Source organism: Marmota flaviventris, chromosome 4 (assembly GCF_047511675.1).
Source record: "Marmota flaviventris isolate mMarFla1 chromosome 4, mMarFla1.hap1, whole genome shotgun sequence".
Taxonomy (NCBI): domain Eukaryota; kingdom Metazoa; phylum Chordata; class Mammalia; order Rodentia; family Sciuridae; genus Marmota; species Marmota flaviventris.
The window spans coordinates 31223675-31241344 of NC_092501.1; the positions used below are offsets into that span (position 1 = coordinate 31223675).

General features: G+C 37.1%; 1 protein-coding gene across 2 annotated transcripts in view; it reads right to left on the minus strand.

Annotated features, from left to right (window-relative positions):
- Positions 1-16982, minus strand: part of Znf518a (zinc finger protein 518A) — a 29027-nt gene extending 12045 nt beyond the window's left edge. Inside the window, exons 1-2 of one of the 2 annotated variants that reach the window (XM_071611045.1) lie at positions 16917-16982; positions 14546-14632 (exon numbers count right to left, since the gene is read on the minus strand). The gene's annotated coding sequence lies outside the window, so the exon portion shown is untranslated. Of the gene's footprint in view, positions 1-14500; positions 14633-16916 lie in introns of both variants that reach the window. The other variant, XM_027930418.2, reaches the window with a different exon arrangement.
- Positions 16983-17670: the final 688 nt, after the last annotated feature.

Sequence of the window (17670 nt, forward strand, 5' to 3'; positions counted from 1 at the left end):
TAGGACTTGAAATCTTTTCCAATGTTTTGCTGTTATGAAGACTGATACAATTTCAGTCCTTGCATGTAAAACACCCTGCACATTTACCACTTAACTATATCCTGAGTCCTTTTTATTTTGAGACAAGGCTTTGCTAAGTTGTTAAGGCTGGCCTCAAACTTGTGTCTGGCAATGCATATTAAGTACTTCTGAAGGATGAATAGATTTACATTTATTCTCATCCCAATATGCACTTCTGCAGTCCTAAAAACTTGTAACATTCACAACAAAATAAAAAGTCCACACTGAAAATATAATTCAAGAGCTACTGGAAGGCTTATTAATTTCCCTGTCTATTGCATAGCTCTTACCTATTTTTCATGTTTCTCTCTCTCACACAGACAATGTGTTTTACAACTACAAATATTGTCATACCTAGATGTAGGATTATCTGTTCCTTGTATACTAAATAAGATTCTGGATTTAAATCTCCCTTGGTTGCAAATTATATTTAAAAACTCAGAACAGGGCAAATTATAGAATCATATAAGCAAATATTCTATCAAACATTTTGTTTCATTATCTTAACAAGAAAACACAATTTTCAGGGATGATCCCTACAAGGAAAGTTTTGCTCAAAGAAGTTACTATGTAATTCAATAAGCCCATTAAAGAGAGTAAACTAAGCTACTGACTCATAACTATCTCTTTAATGAGGACATCTTTCATACAGTGAACCCAGAATGGAATGTTATAATTCCTTGTTATAATTCCTCAGTATTACAAAGAAAAATAATGCAAGGTGAAGGAAGGCCCTGTGGAGGGAATGGAAGGCCATAAAGGGTTACCAAAATTAACTGGAACTGTAAGGAAGCTGGGATAGAAGACTGAGAAGGCCATTTGACACTATCCTTTCATCAAGAAAAATTCCAAAATGATGAGCAAAGCAGTGCACTTTTCTTTCCAGTAGAATGGACCAGCCACTCATTACCAATAAGAGGAGTCTCTGCAATGAAGGAGTCAAGTTTTAATTTACTGTTTTACTGAGGCCATTTTATGTAAGAATTGCATTATTTTTTTTCAAAATCAGATTTACTAAATCACCTTTCTGGTTTTTGTTCAGTGACTAGGGCAAGATGGGGGAAGAAATTCTGAAAAGCTAGAAACTGAACTGTTCCAATCTCTTTAAGTTACTCTACTGTGTAACTCAGGAGTCAAAATGGTTATAAAATAAAATATAGCAAATTAAAAAAAAATACAACAGATAGATTTGGCTTATTCCTTCCTTAATTACAGCTCACTTGAAACTTAAAATGACATTATGAAAAGTCCTGTTTCACCTTTGCCACCTCTTCTATAGTAATCTTGAGTTTTCATGTAAGTTCTCACTAACTTCAGGTTCAAATACAAGAGCTTAAAAAGCTTCATTGGAACATTTTTGCTAGACAAAAGAAACAAAGATTGTGAAATACTAGTAAGGGAAGAGACCACTTCAGAAAGAAATCCAGTTAGTCTTAAGTCTGATAACTATATATAACCATAAATAACTAATGTTAAATGTCAATATTTTTGTATGTGATTTATAACATGTAGAATACTGTATGACGGGAGTTGTGTCTTTTAGGTAGTTTTGGGTTTACAATTTACCCTCAAAATTCAAACTGTAAGCGTGCGGAAACAAAGATAATACTTGATAGCAACTTATACTAGGGTTGCCACCTGTGGTTAAAAATGTACTATATTTTGGGAACAACTCAGGTAAAGTACAAAAAGTAATGAGAAATTTTTATTGTAACTTTAATCTTAGAACCTATTTGGTTAATGCTCTTTTTATTATAGTTCAATCTCTACCCCACTAACAAGGATTACTGATTTTAAATGTGCTACTTAAACTACAGTATCATTACTTCATGAGAACTGACCAATACCCCTCGTCTTGAAATAAGAAAATTTCTAAAAGTGTTAAAATAATCTGGGGAACTTCCTGCATCAAGATGGCAAATTAAACCATTTAAATTCCTCCCTTTCCCAAGTACCCACTGAAATAATCAAACACTACAATAAAGAGAATACTACAAAATGGCTAAAAACTAGAAAAGCATTCTATAGACATATTATGTTTGGTTTAAGAAATGGACAAATACTGAACCAACCAACAACTACCATCTTTTTTTTTTTTTTTTTTTTAACCTGAGCTCTGCCTACTATGATTCCCAGACTGGCCTCAAACTCCTCGCTTCAAGTGATCCTCCTACCTCACATAATCTGAATACTGAGAGAAACTTCTTTTCTATCCAGCAATGAAAAATATTAACTACAATAAAAGTTACTGCAATAAAAAACAAATAAAAATAAATCAAATGATAGAGTAGTCCCCACCTTATCTTGGGGAGGATATATTCTAAGTATCCCAGTGGAACCAAAACTCATGTACTGCTTTTTTCCCTATCATTACATACTTAGGATAAAGTTTAATTTATGAATTATATAACGAGACTGACAACAATAATAATAATACAATAGAAGAAAATGCGTTTTTTTTTTTCCTTAAGACTTGAATTTCGAAAATTAAAGGCTCCCTAAATACCAAATAAGATTACCAGTAAGGAGAATATGAAACTCAATATCTATAATTTATCCTAGTAAAAAAAATTTTATAGGATAAAAATGAAACGCTACCTAAAATGTGATGAGGTAGTTATCTGAAATGGTATTCAATTTTTCATGAGCAACACCAACTTAAAACAGACACCAATATTAATCACAATTGTAAATGCTAGAAGACAATGATTAACAGTTTTTTGAGGGAAAAAGATTAACCCAAGAATTAATTCTATCTCCAGGAAAACTCTCATGTTAGGGAGAAACAATTTTAGAGATACAGATTCAGAGAATATATGACATATGTACTCTCTGTGGAAAAAGTAAATACTTCAACAAATTCAAATTTCAATCAAACTGAAAAGACATCTGTTGAGAGCCACAGCCAAAGGGGTCCCAGCAAACTTCCAGCTGCCAGCAAACTTCCAGCTGCCAGCTGATTGGCTCCTCTGTGGTGATGCTCATTGGGCTGTTTCCCTGCCCTTTCAGACCATGGAGCTGCTCATTGGGGGACTCTTTTGGCTCTACCCACGCGACCCAGCCAATCGGCCTCAAGAGCAGGAGGAGTGGGGGAGGTTGAGGCTTGTGGGAAGCTGGTGGTGGCAGGTGGGCTCTGAGGGAATTCCTGAAGAGCTCGTGTGGTGTGGCGTGTGCCACCAAATGCCGCAGTCTGGCTGGGCACAATTCACGAGCCACTTATCAAGCAGAAACTAACTTTATTTTTAGAACACACGCCACACCAGCTCTTCAGGAATTCCCTCAGAGCCCAACTGCCACCACCAGCTTCCCACAAGCCTCTCAATCCCCCCCCCCACCACTCCTCCTGCTCTTGAGGCCGATTGGCTAGGTCTCCTGGGCAGAGCCAAAAAAGTCCAATGAGCAGCTCCATGGTCTGAAAGGGCGGGGGAACAGCCCAATGAGCATCACCGCAGAGGAGCCAATCAGCTGGCAGCTGGAAGTTTGCTGGGGCCGCTGTGAGCCAATCATCAGCTGGCAGCTGGAAGTGTTTTTTTTGTTTTGTTTTGTTTTCTTAGGGAGAGAGAGAGAGAGAAATTTTAATATTTATCTTTTAGTTATCGGGGGACACAACATCTTTGTTTGTATGTGGTGCTGAGGATTGAACCCGGGCTGCACGCATGCCAGGCAAGCCCGCTACCACTTGAGCCACATCCCCAGCCCGGCAGCTGGAAGTTTGCTGGGGCCCCTTAGGCTGTGGCTCTCAACAGACATCTGAGGCAATCCTCTAAAATTAGTTCATAATCCAGACCAAATTAATGGAAAAAAGTAATTATTAAAGTGGAGATTATACATTAAGATAAAATATTTTTTAAAACTCATTGACAAAGGGCTGAAGAATATAGCACAGTTGATAGAGCGCTTGCCTTGTATGCACAAGGTACTGGGTTCAATCCCCAGCACCACCAAAAAGAAAAAAGAAAAACAAAAATCACTCATTGATAAAAAATAGAAATAAAAACAGTGCTGCTGATCCATAATGGGGGGGGGGAGGCATGGGAAGAATGGAAGAATGGAAGAACTTGGGCAAATGGGCGGGAGGGAGGGGAGGGGATATGGGGGCAGGAGAGATGGTGGAATGAGATGAACATGTACCCTAGGTACATGTATGACTGCACATGTGGTGTGACTCTACATCATGTACAAGCAGAGAAATGAAAAGTTGTGCTCCATTTGTATACAAAGAATCGAAAAGTATTCTGCTATCATGTATAACTACCTAGAACAAATAAGAATAAAATGCAAAAAAGAACAGAATGTTACCCCCCCCCCCACCAAAAAAAAGGAACATTAAGAGAACAAAGAAGAACTCTAAATAAATATAATAAACACCAGAAGCAATGGCATATGCCTGTAGGCCAGCTACTCAGGAGTCTGAAGCAGGAGAACCATGATTCCAAGGACAGCCTGGACAATATAGGCAATATAGCAAGACCCTGTCTCAAAAATAATAATAAAAGAAATAAAAAGCTAGGCATAGTGGCACACACATCTGTTATCACAGCTTCTGGGGAGGCTGAGGCAAGAGGATTATAAGCTTGGGGCCTGCCCGGGGAACTTGTCACAAAAGGTTTAAAATTTTTTAGAAAAAAGTTCAGGAAGTAACTCAAGGGTAGAATGCTCCTGGATTTAATCCCCAGTACAAGACAGGGAGGAAAAGAAGGACAGGAAGTAGAAGGTTTAAAATACAAGATAAAAATAGGAGAACCAAGAAAATTAATACGAGAAGCAATTCAGGTCTAACACCACAGGAATGGAGAAACAAAGTACAAACAAAAAGAGGGAGGCAATCATAAATTATTTTTTACAGTACTGAACTGTATAAAATCAGTTTCCAGGATAAAAATGTCTTCTATATGCACAGCAAGGCATATCATATGAACCAAGACATATCATTGCAAAAGATTCAGAACAGTAGGGCAAAAAGAATATCCCAAATGTTTATAGAGAGAAAAACAGTTCATATAACAAAAGTTCAGAAATCAGAAGGCTCCAGACTTCTCACAACAACAATGGGAAGACAAAAACAAAGCACAATGCTTTCAAATCCTGAGGTAAAACTTCTAACTGAACATTCTATAATTCACCAAGCTATTGATCAAGTGTAAGGATAAAATGAAGACACGAAAGAAAAATCTCAAAATTTACCTGCCAGATACCCTTCCTTAAGAAGTTCCTAGAAGATACATTCCACCCAAATAGAAAATAAACAGTAAAGGGAAATCCCAGTATAAAAGCTGGGCATCAGATCACATGTTCCAGGCAGGTCAAAGATGAACACTCATCATTAAGAACTTCACACCATCTTTTCAACCTTAGCACAGAATTCCCAGGTGAGCCAGGCCCAGATCTCATCTGTATTTGACTTGTGTTGATATCTACTGATGGTTTTTCTGTTTTCCTTTCTATGTTCCTATATTCACACTGTGACTCAGCATGTAACTTGTCACATGGTGACCTCAAAAACCAATTTCAAACCAGACTACTCATTCTTCCAGATATCCAATATCTGTCCACACTACAGACCCATCAGATTCTGATTATGGTGAGCCCTCAAGTTCCTAGGATTCACTCTTGACTTAATACACCAACATCCCCAAAAGGGCTCCCAGTTAACTACCACAAAAGCTAAAGCTAGACTATGGCCCAGGTGCCTTGTTCACCTTAGCATCCCCTGGGAGCCTTCATCTAATACCATTGTTACTTTTCATTGCATAGCTAGATGCAAGATTTAGGCTTATTACCAAATTTTCAAAACTAAAAAACTTGGAGTTAATTCTTATAAAAATACCAAAAGTGTCAGAATAGCAATTTCATATGGGTAGGGAGGATAGAACCAAAGAGAACACATTGGTTAACTTAAAACAGTAAATATAAAGGTTATTTGTTTTATTATCTAAGACGTGTATATTTTATGCATTTTTATATAAATATATCTGACAATAATAAAAACACATTACAAAATGGGCAAAGAACAAAGTCACAGAGGACTCTTAAGTGAAAATATGGGCAACATCCGTAGAATCCAAAACAAATTAAAATAAGAAAAATTCTGCCAATCGATTGTTACAGATGTCACATGTTTTTATTTTTTGAGGTGCTGGGGATTAAACTAGGCCCTAACACATGGGAGGCAGGTGCTCCAACACCAAGCTACATTCTTAGCACCGACACGTTATAAAATTTCTTTCTTTTTTTAAAAATATTTATTTTTTAGTTATAGGTGGACACAATATCTTTATTTTATTTGTATGTGGTGCTGGGGATCGAACCCAATGCCTCACGTATGGTAGGCGAACACTCTACCTCTGAGCCACAGCCCCAAACGGACATGTTGTATATTTCTAATGCCCACTGTTGGCCAGTGAAGAAAAAGGAACAGAGGATGGGGACTGGGGTGGGGAGAGGGAAAGACGATGTAGACACTGAACTGACTTGTAAAGATATTTATTGTGAATAATATTTTTATTTTTAAAATAAAGGAAGTTGTAGGTTAAGGCATGCAATACATTTTTAAATTAAAAGACCCTCATTTCTATGTCATTTTTGTCAGAAGAAATATTCCATGACTATATGTTTGTTAAACATATTTGACAAATCTGGGCTGGAGTTGTGGCTCAGCAGCGGTAGAGCGCTCGCCTAGCATGTGCAAAGCCCTAGGTTCAATCCTCAGCACCACATAAAATAAAATAAAATAAAAGGTACTGTGTACAACTATAACTAAAAAAATAAATATTTTTAAAAAATAGACAACTCTATATAGAAAGACATTCTCTAAACTACTGATGACATGTTAATTCTTTAGAAGAATGACAGCATGGTATAGCATAAAAGAAACAAACCAAATCAATAGGGAGAGATCATTGGCTTTCCCAAGTACCCTCACTGAAACTAATTACTCTGATATTGCTTGTAGCCATAAGCCTCTACTGAGGTCTGCCTGTATGTTCTTGTCCTTGAATTTTAGGAATCCCTTTTCCTTAAAGTAACTCCTCCTTTCAGCTTGAACTAGTAATTCACTTTGGTTGCTATTCCTTAGGACAGAAAGTTGATAGATCAATGCTAACTGTGTTTATTTCACAAAAGGGTAGGTTCTGTAAAGGTCTTTTGAAGAGAAGTAGGACTTAAACATGTAAGAAAGAAAGCAAAAGCAATCTAAACCTGAAAAACAGAAAAGTTGGAAGGAAAGCATTTTTCTCTCAAGTGCTAGATCAAAGAAAGAATGAATGCATAATGGGTGGTTAAGTAAGAAAGACTACAGAGGACAGATGTGAACTTGATATGAAAGGTAACTAGGAGCCATTGTTAATTTATGAGGACAGAGAAGTTTCAAAAGTAGTTATTTCAGAAATATTCTTAGAATGGCACCAGAAGGCAAGATAAATTGGCCAAAGAGTAAAAATAGAGGTGAGAAAATTAGAAGACTAGAGTAACAATTAAAATTAAAAATGAGGAAACAGGGAAGTAGCAATGTTAACATAGGACTCTTACACTGGGTACAAAGAAATTCCCAAAGCAAAATGCCAAGGATAAGGATGATTTGAACAGAGTGAATCAAAAGGTACCATTCCTGGAGAGTTATATTGCTCTTTACAACAAAATAAAAAGCAAAGTCATTCTACAGAGCCTAAAAAAGAAGACTCTATGTGCTACTAACTACACTTTAGTTGGTTAAACACTAAGAAAGAACTAAAAAACTCTGATTTTAGCACAGCCATATTTGTGACTCAGCATGTAACTTGTCACATTACACAGAAAGGAAAACAGTCATGATTTTTTTTTCTATAACTACTGCATTCTTGAGCTACCTACTCTTTTCCTGTAGAGATAAATAAGTATGAAACACTTATATATGACTGGAGATCAAAGTAGCTTGCAGCAGGAAAAATTTACTGAAAAATACAAGAATCTAGAAAACAAAGAAAAAAAAAAAAAAAACACCCCTAAGACTTATATAAGTGCCCTTGAAATAGCTACTGTCTTCATAACTTGGAAAAAAAACTAATGTCTTTTTGTTTTGTAGCTGTTTCAAGTTTTTAAAAAATTCACCAGAGGAACTAATGCCTGTTATGTTTTAAATAAGAAAAAAAGTTTTGTAGAATTGATATACATAACCAAAGCCAGCTCCCTTCCAATCAATGTGGCCTAAAAAGTAACTCAAACACAGAAAACAGAAATGTAGGCTTAAGTATGCAAATGTAATTTAGTGTACATGTGAGCCACATACCATTAAGGTAGGATGGCATGAACAAGTTTAAAATTAAAGATTAAAATACACAGACACAGTTCCTAATTCAGGGAAACATTTCTCATGCTATGAACTATGATGCATAACTGTTTAATATAAAAGATGCTTACCCACACATACATGCCTTAATTTACCTTGTTCATACTGTTTCCTTTCACCAGGCATGTCATTCCCTTTCCTCTAACTAAATTCAGTAACAGTTGAATATTCCAATTCTCTCCTACAGGGACGTGAGACTTCAGCAATACTCACTAATCTTTCCCTTCCTTAAATACTTACAAAAAGGGTAGTCAGTGCTCACCACCTTATCACAATCTGGTTCTATTTTATTTGTTTGTTTGGATATTTTTTGGTAGTACTTGGGATTGAACTGAGGGCCTTGAGAATGCTAAGCAAGCGCCTACACAGAGCTCCAGCTCCAGTCCTTTTTCTTAAATTTTATATTTTGAGACAGGGTCTCATTAAGTTGCCAAGGCTGGTTCTGAACTTGTGATTCTGCTTCAGTCCTGCAAGTAGATGGGATTACTGGCATGTGCCTTGGCAAAATGTGTTACATTGTTATGCCATTTCATCTTTTAAATTTAACCTCCCCGGATTATTTATAAACTTATATAACCTTTTTTAATTTTAAATTTAAATTTGTCCTTATTAGTTTTATACACACACACACACACACACACACACACATATATACATACACACACACACACACACATATGTTCTTTGCTGTAACACCAGCATCTGGGATAGTGCTGGACTTATAGGTGGCACCATTAGGTACCAGTCTTTGTTCTAAGCACTGGGAATACAAAAGTCAATGAAGCAAACAAAAATCCCTCCCCTCATGGAGTTAATACTCTACTAGTTATTTAGGTGATAAAGTAAATAAGTTATATATAATACATTTAAAGGTGACAGTTTTCCCTGCAGAAAACAATGAAGCAGGGAAGAAAAGACAGAACCAGAGAGTTCAATTTTAAATATGAAGTCAGGGAGGCCTCACTTAAAAAGGTCTTATTAGGAGCTGGAGAGTGATGTGGAGGCTTTGGGTTCATCCTCAGCAACCAAAACAAAAACAAAACAAAAAAGTATTATTGGAGCCAAAATTTTTTAGTTATAGACAGAGACAATACCTTTATTTATTTATTTATTTTTATGTGGTACTAAGGATCAAACCCAGTGCCTCACACATGCTAGATAAGCACTCTATCACTGAGCCACAACTGCAGCCCCCTGGAGCCAAAATCTTAAGAAAATGAGGGAGCCAGTACTCCAAGTAGAGAAACAGTAAATACCAAGACCCTGAGTGTACAGCATGTCTAGCCTATTTGGGAAATACCAAAAATATCAGCACAACTGAACGAAAGAATGAAAGGTAAAGCAGTAAGAGGTCAAAGAAGTAACATGGGAGCAGTTGTGTTGGTACACACCTGGAATCCCAGCTACTCAGAAGGCTAAGGCAGGAGGATCACAAGTTTAAGGTCAGTCTGTGCAACTCAGCAAGAACCTGTCTCAAAATAAGAATTTTAACAAAGGGCTGGGGATGTGGTTTAGTGGCAGAGTGCTTGCCTAGTATGCATGAGGCCCTCAATTCAATCACTAGTACTGCTTCCTCAAAAAATAGGGCTTGGGGCTTGATGGACGATGCTGTAAGGACTTTGGTTTTACTATGTATGAGATGGGAAGCTAGTGAAGCAGAGAAGTAACATGAGCCAAATTATTTTTTAAAGAGATCACATTTCAGCATTTAAGAGGGATCTAAGAGCAGAAGCAAGGGACCAGTTTGAAGGTTAATATACTACAACTATCCAGTTGATGAGATGATGGGTCTTGATGAAAGCAATAAGGCATGGTAAGATTCTGAATATATTTTGAAAAACATGACCCATAAGATCAGGTGACATACTTTCTGAGAGAGAAAAAAAAACATATCAAGAATAACTAAAAATTATGACCCCAGTCACTGGAAGAACTGAGTTGCTCTTTACTAAGGGAAAAAAAAAAAAAGGGACTCTGAAAGTAGCAGGGAATTATATCAAAAGGCCAGTGTTAGTTGTGTAAACTTTGAGATGTCTATCTGACATCCAACTGGAAATGTGGAATGTGTAACTGGATATAGAATAAAAAGGTTTAGGTGGAAGATAAAACTTTAAGAGTCAAGAAGAGATATATGAATTTATATATTTGGAACAGGATGAAATAAACAAGAAATAAATACAGAAAACCAAAGTCTGAGCCTTAAAACATTACAACACTGAGAGGAAAAAGATAAGAACCATCAAATGAAATGGAAAATAAATAAACAGTGAAACTAAAGGTAATCAGAATGTAATATTCTGAAAGCCAAATAAAGAAAGTGTTCCCAGAATAAGGAAAGAATCAATTCTAGTAAAATGAAAAAACTGTAAAAGAAAGGAATGAATGCAGTAACAATGCCTTTCAACAGGTCAGAAAGGATAGAAACTAGTGAATAAGTTGCAATTGAACTTGGAAAGGAGCATAGTATCATTTGTAGTAACTAGAGAGGAGAATAAAGATGTTAGCAGGTAGGCACACAGGACTGAGAGCTTGTGAAATGCCTGATAAGTCTACCACAGAGGTTGGCATACTACAACCTGTGGACTAAATCTGGTCTGTGGCCTATGTTGGAAATTTTCATTGGAACACAGCCACACACATTCATTTACATATTGTCTGTGACTGCATTCATGTTATAATGTCAGCTGATAACTGTGACAGAAACCATATGGCCTAAAACATTTACTATCTGGCCATTTATAGTAAGTTTGCCAACTCTGGTATAATGGAATATTTCAAATGATGCTCTCCAAATTGAGGGTCAGATAAATGGCTGTGAGGGGAAAAGGTAGGCAAGGGTCTAAAACACAATAGCATTTAATAACAAAGTGACATATTAACCTCTATACTATTCCTAGTATCCAGCTCAAAATGAATTCTATAAGCAATCAAATATTGCTTCAGTTTTGTTCTTTGTCTCTTTTAAAATATTTTGATAAATATATTGCTACATTAGTTTTAAACTGGCTGTATTTCTAAAGAGGGTATGGTTTTATCTGTTTATACTGAAAGATCTCTTGAAAAGGGTGAGGTAAGAAAAAAATATGTATGAAACATACATTAGCATTCCAAGTTAATTACTGTTTTTTAAAAATTCAAAATAGATAAACAACCAAGTTTTTTCCACAATGAATGACTTTACACCATTTTGTTACATTTACTTTATGTTTTACCATCCCTAAATGGCATTATCTTAAAAGGAATATAAGCATTTTACTCAAAGAAACCTCTAAGTAAAAAGAAATGAAATTCCTGGTTGGCTTTCTAAATGCCACACATATTTACCTAAAAAGTCAAATCTTATTTGCTACTATCTTCTTACTCCCCCAAAATAATGTTACAAAGCAATCTCCATCCCATCTTGAGTCAGCCAATAATCATTTCCAACTCCACTGTTTCTTTAATTATTCTCTGTGCCTATCAAAACTCCACTTACAAGTCAAAACCCATGTGTAGTTATGACTCCTTTAAAAAAAAACCTGCCTACATGGGCCAACCCTAATTTCCTTCCTAAATGAACTCAGATTTAAAAAAACAACTGTGCATTCATTTATCTGTTTTTTTGTGTTGTTCCCTACACATGAATTTGTATTCCTTATCTGAAAGCACTTTGAGTTCTTCAAACTCCTCTAATTCTTACTGAAATGTTAAGCACAGTACTGATTATTCTCAACGCATGTTTGTTGGTCTGTGTAAACTAAATATATTTCTTAAATGTGCTATATTAGATAAAGTCCACCATCCACTCAGCCTCATTCAGAATCTTAACCATTCAGGCAGCCGCACATACTTACATGTAATAGACACTCAATAACTGTTTGTAAGATGAATGAAGAAAGAACTAAATGCATGAAGGAATGATGAATAAGTAGTAAGTGAAAAGCATCTTTTATAAGGTAGAGGAAAGAAGCAAATATATGGAGTATGTGAATGACCATGCAATGCACTCACCTTAAATTTATAAGGGTCACATAATCATAAGAACACTTTCTGCTGCAATCCCATTCAAATCAATTACACATGGAATTTTAGCCCAAGAGTCTATGTTCCCTGAGACTGAAAATGGCACTCTATCACTATCCATTTCTCATCTCTATTGGCTTCACATTCTCCCTCTACAAATGGGATTCACATACACATGGGAAAGAATGTCACTAGCTCCCTCCCAAATTAATAACTTCAAAGAAAAGGGAGCTTCTTTCCACATTCATACATCAATTTCAAAGAATTCTAATGGGCTCTGCTTGAGTAAGAAATAATCACTGCTGTAACTGGGATGAGTTATAATACTGACAGCTCACCAATCACTCAGAATAGTGAGGGTTGTTTCCCAAATGGTGCAATACTAAACAGACAAAAATCTGTATGTCTTCTACCAGTCAAAACCTACAACCCAATTTTCAACAGGAACTAGTGATGCTTTACTATATTTTGGAGTTACTTAACTTTTTATAAAGCCAATACTTGGTTTTAGCTATTACTACCTCTTGAAATGAGATTCCCCCTGGGAAGCCTATTTAATTCTTTTAAGCTTCTATTCATTTTATGGGGTGATATTGGGGATTGAGCCTGGGGGCCCTTTACCACTGAATTACATACCTAGCCCTTTTTATTTTTTCTTTTGAGGCTAGCCTCCATCTTGTGATCCTCCTGCTTCAGCTTCCTAAGTAGCTAGAATTACAGGCTTGCATTACCAAGGCCAAGTATTTCTCCTAAGCACTTTCATTTTAATATTCTGACACTTTCTCACACAGCCAGACCAGGGAATAGGTTTATTTATTTGGAGGCGGGGCGGGGGGGGGGGGGGGGAGCACTCTATCAACTGAGCTATAGCCCACAGCCAGACCAATCACAACAAATTTCTAGTCAAACTTTGCTCATAAATTTTGCAAGATGAAACAATCCAAATCATTTGCTAAGTCATCATACAGCAGTCTCTTATTTACTTCACTACATCCGAAGCTCTTGTTCTAAGCACTTGTATTTCTTTTTTTGAATAATGTAGACCAAATATGGAATATAAAACTCTTAGTATTCAGCATTAGTTTCTCTACTCAGGAACAACACAGTACCCATGTAAATCTCCTAGCAAGAGGCTCAAACAAATATTATAGAAGATGTTATTCAAGTAAAAAACATTGATAAACTGGTACCTCAACTCAAGCTTTGTTGCTCTCTACTCAAAATAGTTGTCATAAATTTTTTGACAAAATTAAAAATTCATGCCTTTGTGAAAAGTGGCCCTGAAAAAGAAAACCATCTGTGAAGATCAAGGAGGAACACAGTTATGATTGATAAAATAATAATGCAGGGTGATATGGTTTACTTCAGCTCTTCAGCTGTTACATACATAATCTTTTTCCTCAGTGCTATATTAATGAGTATATTTAATACCCTTGATGAGAAGAATTTTAAGATACTGAGATACCCAAGAATTCTGGGATTTCAAATATCTTAAGACCTATCAAATACAAACAAGGACATCTGTGTGTGAGGAGTAGATAATCAGTACAGGGTAAAATATTTCCCACTACATTTCCATAGCTTTCCCTCTAATAACATGGATTTATTACCAGATTTTTGCCTTTTCTTTTGTCCACACCAGGATATTCAGATGACTGTCTCCAGGAAATTAGTAATAAATCTATAGTGATTCCCACACCCTTTTCTGACTCATAATGTAGATGCTATTAATATAAATACATATTTCATAATTTTTCTTAGGTGTACTACTTAGCACTGATCAGACCAAAAACACAGTCACTTTTCTGGCCATTTATACAGCTATAAAATAAGTTTCTATCATTTTTATCTCCAGTGTTCATTATTCAGATGCCCCTATTACTACCTCTACATTCATAAAAATAACAAATCTAAAATTCATCTTTAGAGCTTTAAGAAAAATATTAAATAATAAACTATAAGACCAAAAATTACCTTTTGGTTTCTATTAAAAGGAAAACCCATGTATAAATAATTTATTAAGACCAAAAATAAAAAATCTAACTTATAATTTATGAAAACTGATATTTAAATAACTATTTTAGTTTAATCCAGTATTAAAACATATGAACTTACTATGTAACAAATCAAATACTCCAGGTATTTCAGTCTTTACAATACCTCTTTCTTGAAGGAATAAAAGGCACACAATTTAATGCTTGGACAATGTCACAATCAGCAACCGTGATCAAAGGAAGAGATGATTATCTGCAAACAAAATGCAAGATTTTAAAATTTTGATTACAAAAACTGTTAGTGAAACATTTCTGTACTCAATTCGGTAACATTTCACATTCAATACAGCATAATTTTGAAAAACCTCCTCTCTGAACCTATGCATATTACATTGTCATTGATATCCAGTGACAACATTATATATTTACAAAAGTTACAACTCAAAGCTTGGAATCAATCTAGTTAATACCTTTATTTAATATGAGAGGGAACATTAGTCTGGCCCAACCCTGATATCCTACTACCATATTACCTCTTAACAATTCTCACTCTGGTATAATGTCCTATGAAAATTGCTCATCATGTGAAGTCAATATCCCATTCACTGCCTACACACCTGGATCAGATAATAAGTAAAATTTCAACATTTTGTAATAGTCCTTTTCTTCTGATTATAGTGTTTTGTCAATAATCTTTTAGTAGAGTACCTGAAGGAATCTAGGCAAAATTCAAGTCTCATATAATTTAAAAAAAAAAAAAAAAAAAGTTGTATTAGTGCCTTAAAGCACACAATACTCCAATGAGAAAAATTCCAAACAAATACAAACCAAAAAATAACAATAAAGGTATGTTAAAAGGGCATTTTAAGTTGTATTTTGAAGTCAAATTACAGATACAGGCTAAAATATTTCTCTTCATATTTCAAAATAGAAAAACTTTGGGCATCATAGGATACTATTACCAGAAAAGACAGGATATGAAATGTGACATAGTAAAAATCTGAAGCACTTCTACATTCATACAGTAGATATTCACTGTGGTCACTGTCCTTTTATCTTTTCATACAACCATATATAAAATGTTTTGAATTGGTAATTACAATTTTAGCAAAAACCAACGTGGTCTACTGTTTACCTTCCCCCACAAAATGCCGATGCCCTGAAAATATTAATGCAACATAATGTCTGTAAATTTCAGGGGGAAAAAAGATTTGCTGAAAGAAAATGAACCCATTTGTATAGATCTGGAGTTAAACTCTGACAATGACAAGGAATTTCCATGAGTCAATTAAAATAAAATGGTAGTTATTTATTCAACCTGAAGATATTAACTTTACGCTCAAATTAAACCTCTTGCTGCAGAAAAGGTAATTCAAACAATATCTTATAGATTATGACTAATATGCACAGACTCTCAAATTAATTTCCTAACCTGATGTGTTTGTTGTCTTCACTGTTCATGACTAAGACAATCATACAAAGTTCAACATTCTTATGAATCCTTTAAACACTAATTTCATTTTCCTAGAGTTTTTTCTTTTTTTTAAGACTTCTGGTAAGAAACTCAACCATGTTTTCACTAAAATGGTTCACAAACACTAAAAGACCAAATTTTAAACATAAAAAAGGGAAACCGAGCCTCAACTTTTGTTTTTGGAACTTTAAAGATACAACTGTCTCACTGGTCTACTTAAGAGCTAAAACATTTTATCTTACGTACATTCACCCCCATATACTTTCAATTACCAAAGACACCTAGTCAGAGACTACCTACTCGACAAAGAGGACACCATGTTAAGAACAGTTTCAAAATGGACACTTCAAGTGCAAAAAAGCCAGTTACACCAAAACTCATCTGCCATTGAGTGTGGTTGGGGTCTACAGGTAAGAGCACCTTTGCCCAGCTCTTAAGAGGGCGAGAAGGGTGCGAGCGCCAGGGAGCTTGGCACCTCTGCAAGAAACAGCCCCCAATGACCATAGACTGAGACCATAATAGGGATGCCGTCGAGTCGGGCTTAGCGAACCTACAGCTCGAGGGGTGGGGCCTGAGGGGTGCCCATGCAGTCTCGACGAGCCGCGGTACCCGCCGAGTGGTGCTTCGAGCGCCGCGCGCCCCGCTTCGCCCCAAACACCGCGCCCGATCCGCCCCTTCCTCCGGGGTTCCGCTGCCCCCTCGGGCGCGCGGAGGCACACCGTGCCGCGCTCCCGCCCAGCCCCTCGGATGTGAGAGAGTGGAGAGTTCAAAAAGCTCAGACTTAAAACAACCCCCAGCTACGAAGCGAACAGACCAGCCCTAGCAGCCTGCAAAAGCGCTGAATAAAAAGACTGACTTCTCCAGAAAAACTTTGCAGCAAGTTAGGCGGAAGCGCTGCATGGCCGGGACTATTTTAACAGGCGCTTCCTATCACAAGAGGCGGATCCCCTAGCCCGTATTGGGGACCCGAGAGCCCCCACAAATTCGCTCTTTGGCTCCTAGCTGGTGCTCTAGAAGTCCCGGCATCCTAGCCGGTTTGGGCAGTCCCGCTCACAGGGAATACCTGTCGTGGTCCCCATTGCCTGCGAGTCCCTGATGGCGGCCATTACCCTTCCATCCGGGTATTTCCGGAAAGCCGAGCGCAGCGCTATCGGGAATGCACGTTGCGGCGGAGGGATCCGCGCTGCACCTGAGGCGAGCGGAAGACAACGGAGGCCGGCTGGGTCCGCGCCTCATCTTGGTGAGAGTAGGCCATAGAGCCGGACTCTCGGCTGAGTTCTGTAGTTAGCGCTCTACCCTGTCTACTGACTTGTTGCTCCCCATTTTGCTCACCAGCAGCTGCAGAGATCCTACTGCCAATGAAATGGCAGACAGACGTCCATTCTGGGCTCTTCAGAGTAGACACCAGAGCAGGAACTGTGTGCACTTGGCAAGCTCTTGCTGACTGGGAATGGTCTCAACTCTGAGATTTTAATCAGTTCCGGTTTAGCAAATGGCGTCTTCCCACCACTGGCCACTGACAAGCAGATTTTAGCAGCCATTGAAGCCCCAGTCAATGAAAGAAGCTGCCGTCCACGACGCTGGGAGACGTGTTGAACTCCCAGCTTATACATATTTAACAATTGGTCTAAAAGTTGTCTTTACAGTGAGAGAGGCTGTCGTCCCAATCAAAGGAATCTTCCCCCCCCCCCCCCCCCGCATTCCCCAACAGGACTAGACCAAGAGTACAAATGTGGCCCCTCTTCTCTCCTTTAGAGCATTTCAGAAATGCACCCTATTAAATCAGTCTCATTCCTTACACAAATTATCTTTCTTAA